This window comes from Lupinus angustifolius, unplaced genomic scaffold, assembly GCF_001865875.1.
Source record: "Lupinus angustifolius cultivar Tanjil unplaced genomic scaffold, LupAngTanjil_v1.0 Scaffold_435, whole genome shotgun sequence".
Classification (NCBI taxonomy): Eukaryota; Viridiplantae; Streptophyta; class Magnoliopsida; order Fabales; family Fabaceae; genus Lupinus; species Lupinus angustifolius.
Genome location: NW_017727836.1, coordinates 45,117 through 54,091, shown reverse-complemented (window position 1 = coordinate 54,091; position 8,975 = coordinate 45,117). Strand labels below are relative to the sequence as shown.

At 34.7% G+C, this 8,975-nt stretch overlaps 1 pseudogene; it reads left to right on the top strand.

The window, feature by feature from the left end:
• The first annotated feature begins 3,279 nt into the window (after nucleotides 1-3,279).
• LOC109341337 lies at nucleotides 3,280-4,294 on the top strand (annotated as a pseudogene).
• Nucleotides 4,295-8,975: the final 4,681 nt, after the last annotated feature.

Genomic DNA, 8,975 nt, shown 5'->3' with positions numbered 1-8,975 from the left:
TACCAACTTGAAAAGCATGAACAACATATATGTAGTTTAGGAAGCCTGTGAAGCATCAACAGACTTTATGAAGACATTTCCCTTAGGACAATAGAAGAGAAAATTAATGAGAGTTCGCCTGCCTCTGTAAGTCCAACCGTCTACCATAAGAGTGCATCCAGTTTTCCTCCAAATAGATCGATAGTCATTATCAAGTTTTTTCACGTCTACAACCCACTTGTTTAGAAAATTACCACAAACACGATAATAGTTGGGACCTTTATAACTTCGACCCATGCGACAAATGGTATCATACGAGTTGATAATATGCTTAGTTATTTGCATTAAACGACACGGGAGCATCAATCATCCATTTGGAGATGGCGAGGGCACATTTCTCAATCACTTTCTTAGTTTGCATTGCGCTTTTTAGAGTAGGTTGAGCACTAGGAGTTGTTCTAGGAATAAAGTAAGAGCATATGCGACCTTTCCCTTTTTGAGATGTGGATGTGTGAGGTGCTTCAATCAGTTCAGTATGAAATAAATCATTAACTTCATCACAAGGATTACCATCCTCGTATTCCTCTTCTACCTTTCTTTTTTTACTCTTCATTTCATCAACCAATTTCTGGATTTGGTGTTGAATATCAGCTAGTACTTTCTTGCACTTTTCAACTTGTCCTTTTACTCTGACCAATGAGCCTTAAACCGAGTGAGGTCACCCCCTTTGATTTGTTTCATGCAAAAAAGATATAATAGAATCGTTCTTCTATTATCAGCAACAACTTCTTTACAATGTGCCCAAGCTGAATCTGATTTTCCCCTCTAACTACTTGTAGAAGTATTTTATGTTGATGCTTCTTATGACGTTGGTAATTCAGGTTCATTAGATGTCATCTATTTCTATAACAAAAGCAATTAAAAACAATTTCAGTATTGATGGCTATTGTCCACTTAAAGGGAATAAAACAATGTTATTTCTACAACATGAGCAATTAAGAATAATGATATTTTACCAACTTTAGAAATAAAGAAAAGCTTTTATAACCATTAAGTGGTAGCAACTACACACATAATTATCAAAAATCAAACTACTACCAAGCATATACAAATAACTTGCACCAAGCATGTACAACTAACTTGAGAGGTAAGAGTTACAATCATAACCACATGCTCTTAAGATATTAGTTACACCACCTGCTCTTAAGGTAAGAGTTACAATCATAACCACGTCCCTTACAACAAGTCTTGCATCTTATATAGATCTAATCTTTCTTAGCCATATTTTCACAATCATGATACACCCTATAGTCAGAGTCAAACCCATAAAGGCATAAACAAAGTCTACTTTCCATAACTTGTGAGGTTTCATTGCTATAATATATGTCATATGAACAAATAGAGTTTGACTTTATCATACAACATAATCAAATGGTTTCCCAAATAGGTATGCCATTATCTTTGCAGACGTCATGCCACCACTTTCCCAACATATAACTTTCAATAACTTGTGAGGTTTCATTGCTAAATATATGACATATTAACAAATAGGTATGCCATTATCTTTCCAGACCTCATACCACCACTTTCCCAACATTAGAAATTGTTTCTAAGGTTGTAGGATATATTGGAATATAGCTTATATACACAAGATGAACAAATTACATAAGCAAACAAGATGAAGGAGTACCAAGTTTGAGAATAAGCACAAGATAACACAAGTAGAACTTAATTATCACATCATGTATGCTACAACAGTGCTCAACTAGATGAAACAAGAAAATAAAATTTTTGACAGAGTCAATATCGTGTTCTACAACTACATAAAAGTGAGAAAACATTGAATCATTGGGAAAGTATACGGTCATGGCTTCAAGGGTTGTTTTGGTTATGTTTATGTTGTGATGTTCGTGTTTGTGTCCTTAACAAAAGAAGAAGGTCATGACTATGAGGAGGCTAAAGCCTCTGATTATGCCAATGAAATTGTACAAAATATTATGCAGGTGACACTGTTGAATTTCTTTGGTACAAATTCTACTCTTCCAATAATCAAAAGGAATGATTGCACAATTTTTCCATCCTAAATTAGTAAATTAGGGTTTTCTACCTAAATGAGTAAGAGTGCAGTGTTACCTCATAATCTTCTGGTATGGAAGAAGAGAATCACAAAACCAAGTGGAAGAGAATGAAAATGAATGAACAAAAAAGGAATGAAGGAGGGTTGAAGAAGGGTTGAGAATGATTGAAGAAGGGTGTAGGAGCGTGTAAACTGTGAAGGAGAAAGAGAAAAGAAAAAACTTAAACCCCATGCCTGAAATGACGTTGTTTAGGGGGCTGATTATTTTCAAAAACATTATTTGTTTAAACCGGCTAGTTTAGTCAAATTCCAACCGGTTCACCGGTTTTCACAAAATTCAGCTGGTTTTCACCGGTTTTGATACTTGACCAGTACAACAACAATACCAAACCGGTTAGGGGTCCGGTTCACCGGTTTCCTGGTCGAACCGACCGGTATGATACTGTTTTTACATCATTGATAAATATGATGTGTTGAAGTTGTCTCCAACCTAGTTTTTCTCACTAATAATAATATTCATTAATATTAATTGTTATTGATGCACATTAGTTTTTTATTCTCCTTCAAGTCACATCTAGAGTCAAAACTTCTTTTATCTCTACAGTTTATTTTCTTTTCTTTTATTATTTAGCACCAATGTTCTTAAAATTAAAATGCGGAGAAAATCCAAAATGGTCTGAGTATGTCATACTATAGTGAGATGTTGGGCTCAATTGTTATTGACCCTGGTGCAGCCACTGAGTGGCGATGCATGTGATAATCAATTAGCAATGGAAGAGGACCAAGAACTGAACAAAATAATAGGAAAGCAAACCACTCCATAATTGGAACGAACAAGTCCAACAAATGCCTAATTTATTGGTGTCAGGAATATGGACTTCAACCCAAACACAATACGAGGTAGTTTTAGAGGTAATTCTCGCAAATCATGAGTCCAGAGAAAGCTTAAAAGAAAAAAGGGTTGCTGCAGGTTGCTACGAAGGAACCCTTGTAATGGACGGAAGCACAATAAGGACGCCAAGTATTATTATTTGTTGGGGGCGTTGGTTCTGACTGCGATGGAGAGCCTTAAACCATCAGGGTATGGGAAGAGTGGAGAGCCACAACTGAGACACCAAGTCTTGAACCAAAAACTTAAGGCATTAGTTCCATGAACATTTTTCACTTATAAACTCTTCCACTCCTCTTCTTATATTCAACGTGTGACTTTACACTCGAACAATCAACCATCTTTCAAGGAGTTTATTTGTGTGGCCGGAGAACCGAATGACATAACGTTTTGTGTTTTCCTTAATGCTTGTGTTGACATGTAGATTATGGAGCTCGGACATCAATTACATGCCTTTATAGTTCATAGCGGATATAGGGAGGTTGTTTCTGTTCTGAATGGGCTTGTTGATTTCTATGGAAAATGTTGGGACATTGTATCCTCTGAAATGGTTATTAATAGAATTAGACAGAAGAATGTTGTTTCCTGCTACTTTCTGATTTATGCTCTTATGCAAAACCACAAGGAAGAGCAGGCTTGTATGGTTTTCTTGCAGGCAAGGAATGAAGAAGTTGAGCTGATAGATTTCATAGAATCAAGCGTACTCAGTGCTTGTGCCGAGCTTGGAGGCTCGGATTGGGTAAGCCAGTTCATGCTCTTCCTTTCAAGGCATGTGTTGAGGACAATATATTCGTTGGGAGTGCTCTTGCTGACTTGTACGGAAAATGTGGAAGTATAGAGAATGTTTAGCAGGTATTTAGTGAAAATCCCAAGAGGAACCTAGTCACTTGGAATGCAAGGATAAGTGGATATGCACACCAAGGTAACGTTGACATGGCTTTGTGTCTATTTGAGGAAACAACATTAGAATGTTGTGGTAAAACACTAAGTTATGTTATACTAGTTTCTGGATTATCAGTGTGTAGTAGGGTTTGGGCAGTGGAAAGGAGAATGCAAATATTCGAGTCCATGAGAGTGAAGTATGGAATTGAACCAAGTGGTGAGCATTATGCATGTGTCGTGGACCTTCTATGGAGAGCTAGATTGGTAGAGGATGCATATGAATTTATAAAAATAATATGTTGATTCATCCAACTATTTCAGTTTAGGGAGTTCTAGTGGCGGCTTGTAGGATACATGGGAAAGAAGAATTGGGAAACATTGCAGGTGATAAATTATTTTAGCTTGATCTTGTAGACTCTGATAATCATGTAGTGCACTCTAACACGCTTGTATCTGCTGGCAGGTAATAATTTAAAACCATGCTAACTAGTTTTGGTTCTTTGTTCACCTTGACAAGTAAGTAGTTTTGGTTCTTTGTTCACCTTGACAAGTTAGTTAGATTGATCATATTATTTGCTAAAGTAATTTGTCACGTCCTAATTAGTGTGGAAGAGTATTCTTCCTTCGTCCATCTTTTTAACTTGGTAAGATATATAGATGAAACTTAGAGCATGTTTGGTTGGTATAACAGAATTCATTATTTTTCAGAGTTTTGTTTTTTTTTAAATCTTGTTCCACACTTTTAAATGATGTTTTGGAGAAAACAACACAAATGCTATTGGTGCTTGGACATCATTTTTCACCCTAGAAAAGTTGCAATTTTCTAAACTACCTTACTAGATAGGTAGATTATTTGTAAGGCTCGAACTTAAATGTGAACACCTTATGAGTTCGCTTCGAAGCAAACTGATTTACAATTGTTGGATGGAAAAGTTATGAGACGGGATACCATGGACAATACCTGTTAGAAGTCGTTATAAGGAATTAAGACTTCTACATTGACGTCTTCTTGGGCAAACATGACTTCAATGACGTCTTGTCCACTTCTAAAGTCGGGATGCTAGATGATGACTTCTGTTCTGGCATCTTGTTATTGGAAAATGACTTCAATGAATTGAATATACCTTAACATACGAACTACCTTTTAGTATATTACCTTCTTCCAGCATAGTGAAATATATTGGCTTCTTCAAGCACAGTGAAATATATTGGCTTCTTCTACCTTAGTATATTGTATGGGCGAATTTGCATATATAAGGTTACAACTTCTTGTTCATTTAGTACTCTTACATTGTTCATTATTTTTGTTATCTTAAATATTTTGATTAGTTATATGATTCTTTTCTATAATGTTACATCCTCAAAAATATTTTGATTCACAACTTCGCAATCATAATTATTAATAATTAATTAGAAATATATTTATTACTATATATTCTAACAAGTTCAATATTTTTTACAAGACTCGTCTAAAGATTTATTTAAATTCAGACACGTTAACTAGTTTCTAGAAGAACCATTACTATATGATCTATTAAATTCAATGGGTTTTCACAAATATCTCACATCAAATATATCTTATAACATAGATCCATCTTTAATTATATCTCTCGTTGAAAGATGGAGGCCTGAAACATATACTTTTCATCTGCTATGTGGTGAATGTATCATTACTTTGGAAGATTTTTCACTCCAATTGGGAGTGAATGTCATTGGTCTATCAGGACCCACGTTTTTTATTGGAATGAATTGTGTATGCAACTATTAGGAAAAGTTCCAATTGATGGACAACATATAAGGGGGTGCAAGTTAAAATTAACTTGGTTGAGTCAAAACTTTGCTCACCTGCCCCCTCAACCTACACAATTACAACTAGAAAAATATTATAGGGCACGTATTCTATATATTATAGGAGGTCAATTTTTACTCGATAAATCTAATAGTCGGGTGCATTTAATGTACATACCTATACTTCAGGATCTACACATAGTTCACCGTTATAGTTGAGGTTCAACTTGTTTAGCTAACATATATGGGGAGATGTGTCAAGCAATAAAACCAAATGCAAAGGCAATGTGTGGTTACTTGATACATTTACAATCTTGGGCGTGGTATCGCCTACCTCTCCTTGCACATAGAGTTCAAGTTCGACCTACTTATCCATTTGCATTAAGGTAATATATATTTTTACCTATATATAAATTTTATTTATAAGAACAAAATTTCCTCTCTCCATTATAATTAATATCAAAATTGTATAGGTGGGGTTTCGACAACTGTAATTTTCAAGAAATTCCACGTGGAGATTTGACAGGATATAGGTCACGCTTAGATCACATGGATGTCAACCATGTAAAAATTCTTAAACTCTTATTTCTTCCAATTTATAGCAATATTTCAATTTTCTACCAATATGTTATCTTCATTTGACAGTTCAAATGGCTCCCATATGAGACTAACATCAACAATCTCCCTTGTCATGTCCAACAGGATAAGAAGGTGTGGAGTGCATGCACAACTTTAATTTGTTTCTCGATTGTCGAGTGGCATCAAACAAATCGAGTCAGACTACAATTTGGTTTGGTTCAAGACGTGCTACATTCACCTAACAATATTGATGCACTGCATAGAATTGAAATTTCAAATTCTAGACTCTTATAACATTCAAATTCAATTTCATAACAAGGACCTCAAATTCAATTTCATGTCCACACACAATAATATATGAATTGGTATCTCACCAATTCTAGACTCTTCTTATATGCGGAATTACAGCTCCAAGACCCACGCAAAATAAATTATCAACAAAATCAACAACAATACTACCATCCAAATCAACCTCTCACACCTCAAACTCCAATATTCCAACCTATGATGAACCAACCATTTATGTCGCAAAAAATTTGTCACAACAACTGATATATCAACCCACAATTTCTGACACTTATAACATTCAACGCGGAGAATGTCTTTCCATGGTCAACAATCACACCAACATCGCATTGATGATATCATGCCTCACCATCATTCATTTTCTACATAAGATAGTGATTTCATCAATACCTTATTGGGAACACCTCAATTAGCATATGTATATCACAATGATATGATGTTCAACATCAATAAAGATGATGGTGCTGGACCAAGTTCTTTCATGGTTGATGATAACATTTTCTCTACTGGACAAATATGTACAAATCAAAAATAGACTATAATTGCACATCGAGGAAGACCACAATGTCATAGGCAACCACCTAGATGTGGGACGGGAGGTCGTTTAGGGAATCATTAAATTTAGTATTATTGTAACTTAATTTTAAATAATTCAATTTATATTAACATTTTACATTTACCAAGTTTATTTTATTTCTCTCTGTTATAAAGGCCCATAAACATTGACTATTTATCTTCAAAAATTACAAATAAATTGGCCCAAACACTATTTTTATGTAAAGGAGGATATTTAAAAAAATAAGTAAACAAAATTAGTTCAAAAAAATCAAGCAAAAAATGAGCCAGGTCCAACAAAGCTGAAAGCCCATTACACAACTTTTACAGCCCACTACGTCCCAATACGCTTAGAAGTCGGTAAAGCTCCTAAAGACTTCTATGTATAGTGATTACATCCTTCTATGTCACGATTTCTGGAATAGAAATGTAACTCTTCCTCTACTACCACGACTTCTCTTCACAATAAGCCTCATTTTCGCAATAAGTCACCGGGAAGACAACTAACGACTCCGATTAAAGCACTATCCATCCAATGGCTAGAAAACTAGTTCACTTCGAAGCAAACTAAAAGTGAGTTGGCAGGTTAGCTCTCACCTATTTTTAATGCTTATTTCCAACTGATTCCCAAGTTAAACCCTCCTTGTTTCTAATTATTTTGCAACATTCACTATGCTAGAGTTGCCGTTCAACATCGTTTATTTTAGATGTATAATAGCGCTTTCGGGCGCTTCACAAACGTTGTTGTATTGATTATATACCACAGCATACCACATAAAAAGCGCTGTCATATAGTGCATCAATATGACAACGCATCGTCCACAAACCGCTGTCATATAGTGGATCAATACAGCAGCGCATCATCCACAAAGTGCTGTCATATAGTCTTAAATAAACAACACATTTTATAGGTCTTACAAACAGCGCTTCTACCTGCGCTGTTGAAGTTCATATATTTAACAGCGAAATAACAAAAAAACGTTGTTGTATTATTGATAAATTTTCTCAAACAATACCTTAATAAAACTGCGCATCACATGCATAGCGCTATTGTAAAGGATAACTACCACATCGCTTTCTATAAAAAGCATTGTTGTAGTTATCCTTTACAACAACACATGCCTGGACTTCCCTTATAATTTGTAGTTGATTTATATAAATTAATACTTGCATATACATTTATTAGCAGAACAAACATTCTCAACAGCGCCAGAAGTTTGTTTTATTAAACATCAATACAATACAAAATACAAACAATGAATATCATGCCAATTATGTTTTGACAGAGTACATAATTACAAATAAAAAATTACACAAATTATAAAGAAAGAATATTATACAAATTACAAAAGAAACAATATTATACAAATTACAAACAATCAAAATTATACAAAGGCTACTTGCATCTATTTTTTCCTTTTCTTTGATTGTTTTTGTCTTTTAGGGTCATCCTTGTCTGGAGGAGCATATTGATTTACCCAAAGCCCTTCATCGTGATCATCTCTTGTATATAAATCATCAGCTGTAGTTGGTCCGCTCTCACATGACTGATATGGCCCAAAAAAATGATTATCTTCATCAATATCTTCATATTCTTGGTCATCAATATTATTGATAATTATTTTGTTAGTTAAAAGAACAATGGACCATTTCATATCAGCTGGGTCACTAACATAGAATACTTGTTGAGCTTGTGATGCTAGAATAAATGGCTCATCTTTATATCCTGGCCTATTAAGATTCACTTGCATGAACCCTAACTCATCAACTCGGAAGCCATTGTTCTTATCAACCCACATACAATAAAAAATCAGCATCCTAAATATTGTGTAATCCAATTCCCATATGCGTTCAACCACTCTAAAGTATGACATGTTCACATATATTGGGTTTCTATCTTTTGCACTTGACATATGTAAA